The 12,711-nt window shown below is 39.9% G+C and overlaps 1 protein-coding gene and 1 long non-coding RNA gene across 51 annotated transcripts in view; one reads left to right on the top strand and one right to left on the bottom strand.

The window, feature by feature from the left end:
- The window catches only part of CLASP2 (cytoplasmic linker associated protein 2), a 180,004-nt gene that overhangs the window by 67,456 nt on the left and 99,837 nt on the right, over positions 1 to 12,711 (bottom strand). The gene's annotated exons all lie outside the window — the stretch shown is intronic.
- On the top strand, positions 3,619 to 12,673 carry LOC132658202 (uncharacterized). Its single transcript, XR_009597492.1, has 2 exons — positions 3,619 to 3,990; positions 6,485 to 12,673. It is a non-coding gene; the product is annotated as an uncharacterized LOC132658202 (long non-coding RNA).

Below are 12,711 nucleotides of genomic sequence, written 5' to 3' on the forward strand. Positions count from 1 at the left end.
GCCAGAAGAGCACCCCACCTCTTGTGACCCCTCAACAAGCTGTAGCACACTTCCAGTCGCCTCTCAGACATCCTGCTTTTTATTAGCAGTGTCCTGACTCTATTTCCTCAAACGTGAAAACACAGACGCAACAAACTCCTGATGACGTGGTTCTCAACGCCCAGCTGCCCCAAAGACGTGTGAACTACCTGCTTCTTCCTTTTCTTCCCCCTACCTCAGTGACGCTGATGACCTTTCAACACCCAAGGCTAACTCCCTAGTGCTATACATCCTATTCCTTATGCCTTTCATAAGAATTCTGGCCATAAGTGATTTCCTCTCATTCTTGCATTTTAACTTTTTCTTCTCTACTGATCCTACCAACTTAGTATACAAACATATGTAACTCCCTTAATTTTGAAAAAACAAAAAGTTCATTAACTATGGATAATTGCTACAATGTTTTTTCATCTCTTCTCAACCATTAAGCATAGGAATAATTTATGCAGATTCTCCTTCCAACCTCTTCCTCAATCAAAGAAGCCTGACTTCTGTCACATGATACCACTGAAATGATTTACTTTCCTTTTCATTTAGGCAATCTCACAAACCTAGCCACTGGGAACAGACATTCATAAATTTGGCATAGATATATCAAGGTTTCCTTCACAGAAATTCCTGTCTCCCATTCTATCAAACTTCTCAGGATAAAGTTTTAAAGGGTAAACCTCAAAACACTCATCATATCCCACTGTTAAAGGATTCAGTACTTTAGTGGTGGAAAAGCCCAGTGGCAACTGCTTTAAGTAATATATTGAGTTTAATATTGAAAGAGTACAATAAGAACAATCTCCAATCATTTCTGAACCTAATCTCAAGTGCAGATCTCTCCTGAGTTTTCTGCCATTGTATGTCATTCTCTCTCATATACCACTGTGCCTCCATAACAATTCCAGGTTGATGTCTCCGCAACGTCAAACTCAAAATGCATAAAACTCAACAAGCTTTTAGCTGCTCATCCTTTAGCAACCTACTGATAGACTGAGAGACTGTTTCAGTACAGAAGCATATTATCTCTGGATCCATAAATGTTCAGCCATTATCAACAGAATCAAAGTGAAGAAAACAAAACACAAGTCACATCTGTATAAGAAAGGTCAGAAAGAGGGGAGGAGGGCATCTAGGAAGGAAGAAGAGAGGAAAGGAGGGAGGGAAGGAAGGAAGACAGAAAGGAAAAGAGCAAAAGACACAGAAATAGAAAGAATGAGAAAATCTATTCTCTAAGCCCTGGAAAGAGCCACAGGCAAGTATCTCATTGTCCCCGAGTGTGAGCCTGGGTCAGGAAAAAAAGAGGACAGAGGGCACCTTTCCCTTCTGTAAGAAAGCAAACATGCTCTTCAAACCTTAAGGAACCAAAGGAACAAATTAAGGAATCTCATGGCACTGTTACGACTTTCTTATGAAAAAAACATTGCAGCAAATGGCTTTCAAATTCACATTAAAACATTTCAAATTCAGTATTTTTTTCCTAATACTAAAAAATAAAAGCTGTTAAATGTTTTTATTGTTAAGACTCACAATGAGTAAATTTTATTGTTTCCCATTTTTCCCCACTTAAAAAATTAATGTATAATTCATGTACCATAAAATTCACTTTCATAGTACACAATTCAGTGCTTTTAATATATTCACAAGCCTGCACAACCCTCATAAATATACAATTCCAGAACACCTTCATCACTTTAAAAAGAAATCTTACACCCACTGATGTCACCCTCTATTTTTCCCAACTCCCATCACTTCGCAACAACTAACTTATGTTTCTGTGGATTCACCTATTCTAGGCATTTCGTGCAAACGGAATCATAAATATGTGCCAGTGTGTACCTAACTTGATAATGCTTTCAAGTTTCATCATCTTAGAGGATGCACTAGTACTCCATTTTTATGTAGTATGATCCTTTTTATGGCTAAGTGATATTCCGTCTCATTGTATGTACGTATCTGCTTAACCAGCTACCAGCTGATGAACATTTGAGTTGTTTCCACTTTACGGCTATTATGAATAATGTTGCTTGAACATTTATTCATGTATATATTTTAATGAGAACATATGTTTCATATGTCTTGGGTAAACAGCTGGGAGTGGAACTCTCTGTTTCACTTTTTGAGAAACTGTCAAGCTGTTCCCAGGGTGGCTCTGCTTACATTCCATGAGCAGTATGTGATGTTTCAATTTCTCCATATCTTCACCAGCCATCCCAGTGAGCATGAAGAGGTGCTTTCTGTTAGGACCAAACTGAAGCCAGGACAGGCTCTAAGGGGCAGGCTAGGCCTGAGGTTTAGTCTCTAGGAAAGCTGAGGCACTGGGAACTCCCGCAGGCAGTGTAGCTCGACCAATCAGAAAAAATCCCCATAGTCCCCCGCCCGCGCCAGACCTGAGCCAATCCGGATAGGGATGCGAGGTTAAAAGTCCCGCGCAAGCGTACGGTTTAACCAATCAGCTATGCTGTTACAGGAACAAAGAACCATCTGTATAAAAGTAGATGTGATTCAGAGCTCGGGGCTCTTGTCGGATTCCACTGTGCTGGATGAGACCTGGGCCCTAACTTGAGCTAGCAATAAACCCCTTTATGCTTTTGCATTGCTGTGGACATCTTATTCTCTCAGTTTTGGGGACTCGGACTCTGGGCATAACATTTGGGGGCTCGTCCGGGATCTCTTTAACTGGGAAGAATAACACTCTCCCGGCAGAAGGGGTTTCCTCACTAGGAGGAGAGATCTCTGAATACCAGTGTTTTCTGGTTAAGTCCAGTGTAAAGCCGAGGCCCAGCATCGTGCTGGGGAGGCAGCTGGCTCTGTTTTCTGGTTAAGACCAGCGTAAGGCTGAGGCCTGGCATTATGCTGGGGAGACGGCTGGCTCTGTGGACGTCCTGCCGGTAAGATACTCTCAAGGGGAGAAAAAGGTTAAAAAAAGGGGGCCTGGGAAGACCTAGTACTGTGCTTTTGGCCAATGTACACTTGTTGTCTGTTTGTTGGGTCTGTGTGAGTGCTGGCACTGTCTCTGCTCTTTGTGTGCTCATTTGGTCTTCTGTGTTTTTCTCTGTAATCATGGGACAAACAACTTCTACTCCTTTGTCTCTTAGGACTGACCACTTCTCTGATTTTAAGTCTAGAGCACAGAATCTATCAGTGCTGGTGAAGAAGAACAAATTAATAACTTTTTGCAGCACAGAATGGCCAACCTTCCATGTAGGCTGGCCCTCAGAAAGCACCTTTGACTTGGGAACTGTACACCAAGTCCGAGATAGCATCTTCCGACTGCGGATCGGACACCCTGACCAACCCCCCCCTCCCCCCACCTCCTTGGGTAAAACCTTTTTTGCCTCAACAGGGATTTTCAACCCCTCAGGTGTTGGCGACACATGTAAGAAAGAACCCAAAGAATCTCAAGGAGCCTGAACCAACGACACCGCTATATACCCCATCTTGCAGGGGAAATTGTTAGGGGAAGCACACTGATTGAAACCGCCCCACCCTGGCCAGGCACCATAGTAACCATTTGCATGAGTTGTTTTATGACAGGAGATCCTGATAAAAAATACGGAACTACCAACCGGAAGAGTTCGGGAAAGGTTTAAAGGAGACACCGCCTGTACATTGTGAGCCACACGGCAGAGCAGTTCTCCTGGGTTTCCTTACCCTGCTGCTCTCCACCCGGGTGCCCTTTCCCAATAAAATCTCTTGCTTTGTCAGCACGTATGTCTCCTCGGACAATTCATTTCCGAGTGTTAGGCAAGAGCCCAGTTTCGGGCCCTGGAAGGGGTCCCCTCTTCCTGCAACAAATGGTGACTCTGGTGGGATTCTTCTTCGCCGAGACTGACATCCTGACCACTCGGGGTACTCAGGGGCCAGCTTGCCTGCCAATGGACCAGACCCAGAGGCCACAACTGGGACCCTTTGTCCCTGGTCTCCTCCTGACATGGACAACTGGCTAGAGTGCCCCGACCGGTAAGAAACAAGAGCCTTTATTGATCTCTCTCCCCTTCCCTCTCTGTCTCCTCTCCTTAACCCTTCCTATCCTTCCCTGTTTCTCTAGTCCCCTGGTCCTGGATGCAGAAATCTGGTCAAAGGGCCCTCAGACTGAGCTGAGGATTGGAGACTGATCACCTCCTCTTGGCAGAGAACTCTAATTCTGGTTCTGATTTTTGGTAGGGCCGAGTTCCAGTCCTCCCTCCTCTGGAAGCCCAGGGAAAAGTCCCGTAATGCCTCGGTACCTGTAGGTGGCAGGAGACATCTGTAAGGCCACCCCTTTTGCCCTCTCTCCCGCCTCCTCCCCCTTCTTTCAACCTGGCTTCCTTTCCTCCCTTAAAATCTTTGATGTTACGGAAAGGCTTGGTGGGCTACAGTCCACAGGTCGCAAACAGTCTGATACGACTGAGCGACTTCACTTTCACTTTGATGAAGACTGCCGGGTTTATCTGTGTGTGTATTAACTCTGTGATCTGTGTAGTGATTTTTGATGGCCATTTTGCTTTGTCTGGCCACCATGTGGTCTAGACCTGCCGCCATTTGTTAGAACTTGGTTTTCTTGCTCTGTGCCTTGAGACCAGGGCTCTTAAGAACACTTATCTAGACTATCTCTAACTCCTGACACTGAGGAAAAAAAAAAAGACTTAAAGCTAGATCTTGCACTGTGTCTGTCTAAATTATGTCTTGGTATGTCTCTGTCTCTGGGTAATATTTTTGAGGTTAATTTGTATATGAGATCTATTTATCTGGCTTAAAAAAGGTAAGTGCTTACAAATCAAGTAATTCTAAATTAAACAATAAATTCCAGGTTCATGTGAACTGGAAAATATTCAGTGTTAAATACCTGATATTAATGTTTGTTTGTTGACCTATCTAATATAGACATGTCTTAGAGTAATTAATGTTAAAAAATTTTTTTCATTGTACCTAGGTTTAATATGTTAAATATTATATCTGTTACAAGTTTGTCAACAAGAAAATTACCTCAAGTAAAAAACTTCAAAAAAATGTAAATGAGATACGAGCTTTTAGATAAACTCTATTAAGAATAATTATGCTTTAGGAATGTCTGTCTGAAATAGTCTGTCCCAACTGGGGTAACTTGAATTGGGTTGTGCTAAACTAAGTGACAGAAGTTCACTGACTAGCTAGCTCATTTCCAGATAGAGTAAGATTTTAAAACATTTATTACTGAACATTAGTTTCCTCTTACAAAGAAGCTAAAGAAATTTGGGACTGTTAATAACTAAAAATAAGCTGGCGCAAAAACTCGAATTTGGCTTTTCTCTCTGTTAAAAGGACACACTTTCTTCAGATGTTAAACTGCATTTGACAATAGATTTAAGTTTATTTGCCTCTTAAGTGGTCTGTTCTGTATTTGCCTCTGAAATCCCATATTGTTACTTTGGCTGAGTGAATAGCTATTGTTTCACAGTGACCTATAGTCCCATCTGACTGAGTGCTCGAAACCTTTCTGATATTTGTTGACAAAACTTCCTAAATCATTCTATGAAGCACTTTTGGCTTCTAGCTAACTTTGGGGTGCTTCAGAGGGCCCCTGGAACATCCCAAAGAGAGATATTAAACTGTGTTTATTTGGTTGGTTAAATTACATAAAAAAGATTATCAAATGAGTAATAAATCTGCTCATATTATAATGTAGGGTAAAATTACTAATACAGATATCCTAAGAATTATATGGAGTTTTTAATATTCTGATATGTCCTGGTATTTTAATGGAAAACCTGATGACTTCACAAAAGTTAGCAAAAGGACTGAATGAACCAGTGAATATGCTTATAACTTTTATAGTTTCTATCTGAAAAATTATGGGATTAAATCTTATGTTTTCAGGGAGTAGGGGAAATCTTCCTCTCAAACTAATTATGACAATACTTTGGTAAAATTAAACATTATAAACAAAACAATTATATTTTCTATCTGACTCCTCCAAAAATTGGAAGTTCTTAGGTTTCCAGTAAGTTTATCGAGTTAGGAAGGTTATCTCACGGATACAAAAATCTCAAGAAATTTTCGAGACCTTAAAAAGGGAAGAATTCACCTAGATTCGTTAGGCAAAATCTGTGATAAGCCTTTGATGTGAGATTCCCAGCCCTGTTTTATTTTAAAAGTTCAGTCTGAGACTCTATAAATATTTCAGCAACATAAAAAGCCTATGATCAATTATGATTATAAAAATCATCAGACCAAAATCAGTGAGAACAGACCTATTTTGCAAACAAACTAGCCTTAATTTGGTTATACTTAATAAAAATAAGGGTAACTTTAAGGAAAAAAGATATTTCAAAATGTTAAATACCAGTTTGTTAATGGAGGTCTGCATCTAGTAAGACTCATCTCTTAGATAGTTCTTTGCTGTTATGTGACGTTAATGTAAAATTTAATTGAATTCTTGAAGAACACCCTAAGTTTGTTTCTGAAGCTTATCTTAGTAATCTATCTTTGGATGAAGATCAGATGCCTCATGACCTGCAACCAAGACGGGAAAAAGACATAATTTAAGGGACTGTCTCCAACATGGATGGAAGGACTTTTTTATCAGGAGAAACTACACTACACCAGGATGAGAAGATGACGACATCAGAGGGAGACAGCTTCCCCGAGATGCGGGACCCGATTCGTATGATCACTTATGTTTTCTTGACTTCTTAGACCTTTGCATGTAAGTCAAATGCTTTTTTATCATAGGCCTGATCCTATGCTAGTTTTAAAAATCAATCCAATTGTTGGGTTTGTGGCCAATAACCTGTGTCTAGTTCTTGGTTACCTTGGTAAATTTCTCTATTACCAGACTCTAACTGGTTGGCCCTGAGAAAATTTACTTAAAAAATTAAATCATACTAAAGATAATCAGTCTAGTGACACTAGAAAACTGGGCTATGTTCCTTATAGATGGTGCCAATATATAATTTCCCTGGAAGATAAAGATTCTACCGGCAGACTAAGTCAGATAACCTGAAGGTATACTGGGCTACATCTAATGGAAGTTCTTAACATAAGTCTTACTTGTGACTTTACTAATACTGCTGGCTGTGTTATTTGTATTTCACCTGTTTTACAAAATGGCTGTTTCTTACACTGTATGTGTGTGAGGCCTCTAATAGAATAATATACAGTCCCATATGAGATCGATGATGGTAACAGTGTAACTCTAGATATGACAAGAAGCAACAAGAGGAAATATTTTCCTGGACCAAAAAGCTAGAAAGACAGGTGGTCCAGAGAATTTTAGATACTGTTTTATGGCCTAGTCCAGTAACAGCACATTGAGTGGCCTGTTTACCTGAGAATGGACACTCTCAGCACCATGGGATAAAACGGTCACGAAGTGGCCCCCTCATAATCATGGTCAAGTTTATGAGCAAAAGGGGCTCTGCCAACTGAAGACTGACACTCGCCATCTGCATCTACAAAGATTAAATCATGGCCGCTGCAACTGCTGACTTTCAACGCCCCTGAAAGGAGTTCAGGGTAAAAATCAGGAATGAGGCACTCTGCTCTGGGAAAAACTGGCAGAACAGGTCATCAGATAGATCTTTTCAGGAAAAGATTTTATGAGTCCCAATTCTTGCATCTTCTCATATCTAGAAAAACACTGACATCATTAACGGTAAAATCTGCTTTGGCTATTAAAAAAATAGTTTATAATTAAAAGTCAAAATAGAGTAGCTACGGTTTAGATATCCTGGAAAATAACTAGGTGATGCTATGGGTGTACTTTCAGATTAGAGCTTGTATTGCTCCAAGCTGGGGCAGTCCTATGCCCCATTTTGACAGAAAGTTATCATAGTCATTGTTGCCTAGTTCCCTAAAATTAAAACTGAGCGGGACTCTGTGGGGCTCTGGAGTACAGATCTGCTCTGTGTTCTCCATTTCTTATCTGTAGGATATAGACTTTGTTCAGCCTCCTTGGCCTTCCCTGAATTCCAAAGCATAGATTCAAATAATTGCTAATCAGGGAAGGGAGGGGATACAAAAACAGAAACTATCAAAGGTTGGTACAGCCTCCAGACAGAGTCCTGGTTCCTACTCAAAGAAATATGCATAACAATGTCTTTGAGCCCCCACCCAGGTGGCAGATGGTAACTTCAGACTGAACACAAGATTCTTGGAGCACTGCTCTGTTGCCTCACCACCAACCAATCAGAAGGGATCACAAACCCTGTAACCCTCACCCCAAATGTTGCCTTCTGTTTCCGGGGACCAGAGATGACCATCCTGTTAGGTCTCTTGTTTGGCCCTTGTCTATTTCATCTCTGAGAGGGGCCAACTAAATTGCTGCAACTACAAGGGTAAAAGCTGGTTTCAGATGTGAAAAACCCCAACTTAGATCAGGTGGAGAGACTTCTGCTCTGCTAGGCAGGCCTACGCCCATGCACAGCAGGAAGAAGTTACAGAAGAAAGAGACCTCCGCCCCAATTCCCAAGAAGTATCTTGAGTATGAAGTCTCTCAGGGGGCCTATGTGCTGTGTTAGGGGAAAAACGTTGTTTTTATGTGAATCACTCAGGGGTAATCAGGGAGTCCCTGGCCAAGATAAGAAAAGGGCTAAATCAAAAAAAGAAAAAAAATGTCTCAATTAATTTGAGTCCTGGTTCCAACAGTCCCTGTGGTTAACAATGCTAATTTCCACCCTGGTGGGCCCTCTAATAGTGCTACTATTAATACTTACTTTTGGTCCATGCATAATAACTAAGCTTGTTGCCTTTGTAAAAGACCGTGTCAATACCGTCCAACTGATGGTACTGAGGCAACAGTATCAGGCCCTGCCCCCAAATAAAGAGTAAGATTCCTCTATGTAGCTGAAGACAGGGGGGAATGTTAGGACCAAACTGAAGCCAGGACAGGCTCTAAGGGGCAGGCTAGGCCTGAGGTTTAGTCTCTAGGAAAGCTGAGGCACTGGGAACTCCCGCAGGCAGTGTAGCTCGACCAATCAGAAAAAATCCCCATAGCCCCCAGCCCGCGCCAGACCTGAGCCAATCCGGATAGGGATGCGAGGTTAAAAGTCCAGTGCGTGTATGGTTTAACCAATCAGCTATGCTGTTACAGGAACAAAGAACCGTCTGTATAAAAGTAGATGTGATTCAGAGCTCAGGGCTCTTGTTGGATTCCACTGTGCTGGATGAGACCTGGCCCTAACTCGAGCTAGCAATAAACCCCTTTATGCTTTTGCATTGCTGTGGACATCTTATTCTCTCAGTTTTGGGGACTCGGACTCTAGGCATAACACTTTCGAATTTCATTTCCCTAATGTCTAAAGATATTGAGCATCTTTTTATGTGCTTTCATTGGTAATTTGTATACTGTCTTTAAAGAAATGCATATTCAAATCCTTTGCCTATTTTTTAAATAGAATTGTCTTTTTGTTACTGAGTTATAAAAATTCTTTATATATTTGAGATCTAAGTCCTTAATCAGATACATGATTTGCACATTTTCTCTATTTTGTGTGTTGTCTCTTCACTTTCTTGATGGTGCCCTTTGAAACAAAATTGTTAATTTTGATGAAGTCCAAGCTTTATCCAGCTTCTCTTCAGTTTTGTGTGTTTGGTAAAGTATCTAAGAAAACATCACATCATTCAAGATAATGAAGATTTATACATGTGTTTCCTTCTAAGAGCTTTATAGCTGTAGCTCTTACATTTGGGTCTTTAATCTATTTTGAGTTAATATTTTGGATATAGTATGAGGTAGGGGTCCAAATTCATTTCTTGGCATGTGGCTATCCAGTTGTTCCAGCACCATTTGTTGAAAAGAATTCTTCTCTACGGCATGGTCTTGGCACCCTTGTTGAAAATCAACTGATCATAGATACATGGGTTTATTTCTGGACTCTCAATTCTTTGCATTGGTGTATATGTCTACCTTTATGCCAGTACCACATAGACTGGATTACTGCAGCTTTGAAGTAAGTTCTGAAATCGGAAAGTGTGATTATACCAAGTCTGCTCTTTTTTTCCCAAGATCATTTCACCTATTCTGGATCCTCTGCATTTTCATATGAATTTTAGGAGCAGTTTGTCAATTTCTGTAAAAAGGTAGCTGGACTTTTGAGAGGGATTACATTGAATCTGTAATTCAATTTTCTATCTTAACAATGAATGTCTTTCCATTTATTTAGATCTTTAAATCCTCTTAACAGTGTGTTGTAGTTTTCAGTGCACAAATGTGAAAGAAAACATATAGACAGCCCTGATTCCTGGCAGAGCTCCTAAATCCCTTGTAATTTCTTATGTGGTAGGATGGAGTACCTTTTGTTCTAGTATTTGCTGGTGACCTGCTACCTGACAGAGCTCCTAAACTCCTTGGAATTTCCTGGGTGACAGGAGTGTCTTCTGTTCTAATGAGGCATTTCCTGGTGGGCTCCTGGATAGCTTCAGGATGCGGGAGGGTACCAGAAAGATGAAACCATGGTTTGAAGCTTGGAATTTTCAGCCCCATCCTCCATCCTCTGGGAAGGGGCGTGGAGTTGGAGATCAAGTAAATGCTCAGCTATGACTGTGTGATGAAGCCTCCACAGAAGTGCCAACAGCACAAGATTCAGAGGTTCTGGCTGATCTAACACACCCATATGCTGGGAGAGCGGCACACCGCAGCTCCACAGGGAAAGCAGCTCTGGGCTTCAGACTTTTCCAGACCTCGTCCCCTGTATCTCTTCATCCGACTGCTCATTCACATCCTTTAATTCCCTCTGTAAAGGAGGGGGGCAAGGGCACCTCGGACTTACAGCCAGTTGGTCAGAAGCACAGGTAACAACCTGGACTTGCAGTTGATGTCTGAAGGGTGTGTGAGTTGGGGCGGGAGCCTTTAACCTGTGAGGTCTGTGTTAATATATATTATGTTCCAACTGAACTGCACAAGGATACCCAGCTGTTGTCTGAGAATTGCTGGTGTGAAATCCCACACATTGGTGTCAGCAGTATGAGAGTAAAGGAGAAACACAGGAGTGGTTATTCCTAGAGAAGTCTTACACTTCTGTTATACAGATTCCTAAGAATTTTTTCTTTTTGAGGTTATTGTCATTGGAAATGCTTTCTTACTTTATTTTCAGATTGTTCACTGCTAGCATTTAGAAATCCAACTGATTTTTGCATATTGATCTTACCTTCTATAACTTTTGCTAAACTTATTAAAAATCTCAAATAGTTTTTCATGAATTTCTTAGGATTTTCTATATATAAGATTACGTTTTCTATATGTAAGATCAAGTTTTACTTCTTTTCCAGTCTCGATATTTTTTATTTGTTTTTCTAGCCTAACTGACCAGGCTAGAATTTCCATGGCAATGCTCTTAGGAAGGGCAAGAGTGGACACCCTTATCTTATTGTTGATTTTCAGGGAAGCATCCAGTCTTTCATCATGTCATATATGATAGCTGTGGATTTTTCACAGATATCTTCATCAGGCTCAGAAAGTTTCCTTCTATCCCAGTTTGTTGAGTATTTTTATCATGAAAGAGTGACAGAATTTGTCAATGCCTTTTCTGCATCTAGTGATCATGTGACTTTTGTCCTTTGTTCTACTACAAGGTATATTATATTGACTGGTTTTCATATACTGAAATAATAATGCGTTTCTAGCAAGGTAATGTTTCAAATACAGAAAAGTTTTACGAAAATTAAAAGCAGTGATCAACCCACTGTTGACATCTTTGTCAACATTTTTGTCCAGTCCTATGAATAAAAATGTTCATAAGTATTATTCATAATAACAACAAAAAAAGGAAACAACCAAGATGGCCACCAACAGAAAACTAAATTTTGATATATTCATACAATAGAACATTATATATAGAAATATAAAGGAACTTTAGCTACAAGCAATGATACAGGTGAATCATACAAAAAACCGCATTTGCCCAGCCCTTCATATGTATAATTTCATACAAAATGATGAAATTATCATACATTTTTTGGTAGGCTGTATCACTTGATCTTTATTAAAAACATGACTTGTCAGTGGCTGCATGGCATATATAAGGGTATACCATAACTTAAACATTTCCCCTTGTAACATATCAAACTTGAATCTAATACATTATTAAAAACATAATAAACGTTCTTTTTATTTCTTGGCATAGTTTTCTAAAAACATCAAAACATTGAACATTTAAAAAAGTATCCTGGGTATCATGAAAATGCCACTCAGATAAAAGTGCTCCATGATTATTTCACATCTGTACTTTCAACTGCATTCTTTATGACCAGCAGTCACTAACTTTAACTTTCTTGTTTTATTTATAGGTCAATTTGCATCTGTTTGATTACAACTGATGTTCAATATCTGTTCTGGTGTTTTGGTGGCAATTCTGAAATATGCTTTTCTTGACATATATAAAATTTTTTTCTATAAAAATAAGCTCACCTGTTTTCCCGAGATGTATAAAACTTGGGAGACATTTTACATTTTTGCAGTACCTGGCTAAACCTTTTTCCCTTTCTGTTTTCAGCCACTTGTTACATTTTTACACTTAGATTTTGATCTGAGGGACTTTTCCCTCATGGTTTTTTGGCTTTTCTACTTAGAAATGTCTTCTCCAACCTGAGATTAGGTGAATACTCAACTATTATATTTTCATCAAGTTGCTTTATATTTTTGTTCAACTTTTTAGTCACCTGGAATAAACTGTTATACAGTGTAAAACGTGATTCTAACTTAATTTTGTACCAGACTGCAAGCCA

This window comes from Ovis aries, chromosome 19 (assembly GCF_016772045.2).
Source record: "Ovis aries strain OAR_USU_Benz2616 breed Rambouillet chromosome 19, ARS-UI_Ramb_v3.0, whole genome shotgun sequence".
Classification (NCBI taxonomy): Eukaryota; Metazoa; Chordata; class Mammalia; order Artiodactyla; family Bovidae; genus Ovis; species Ovis aries.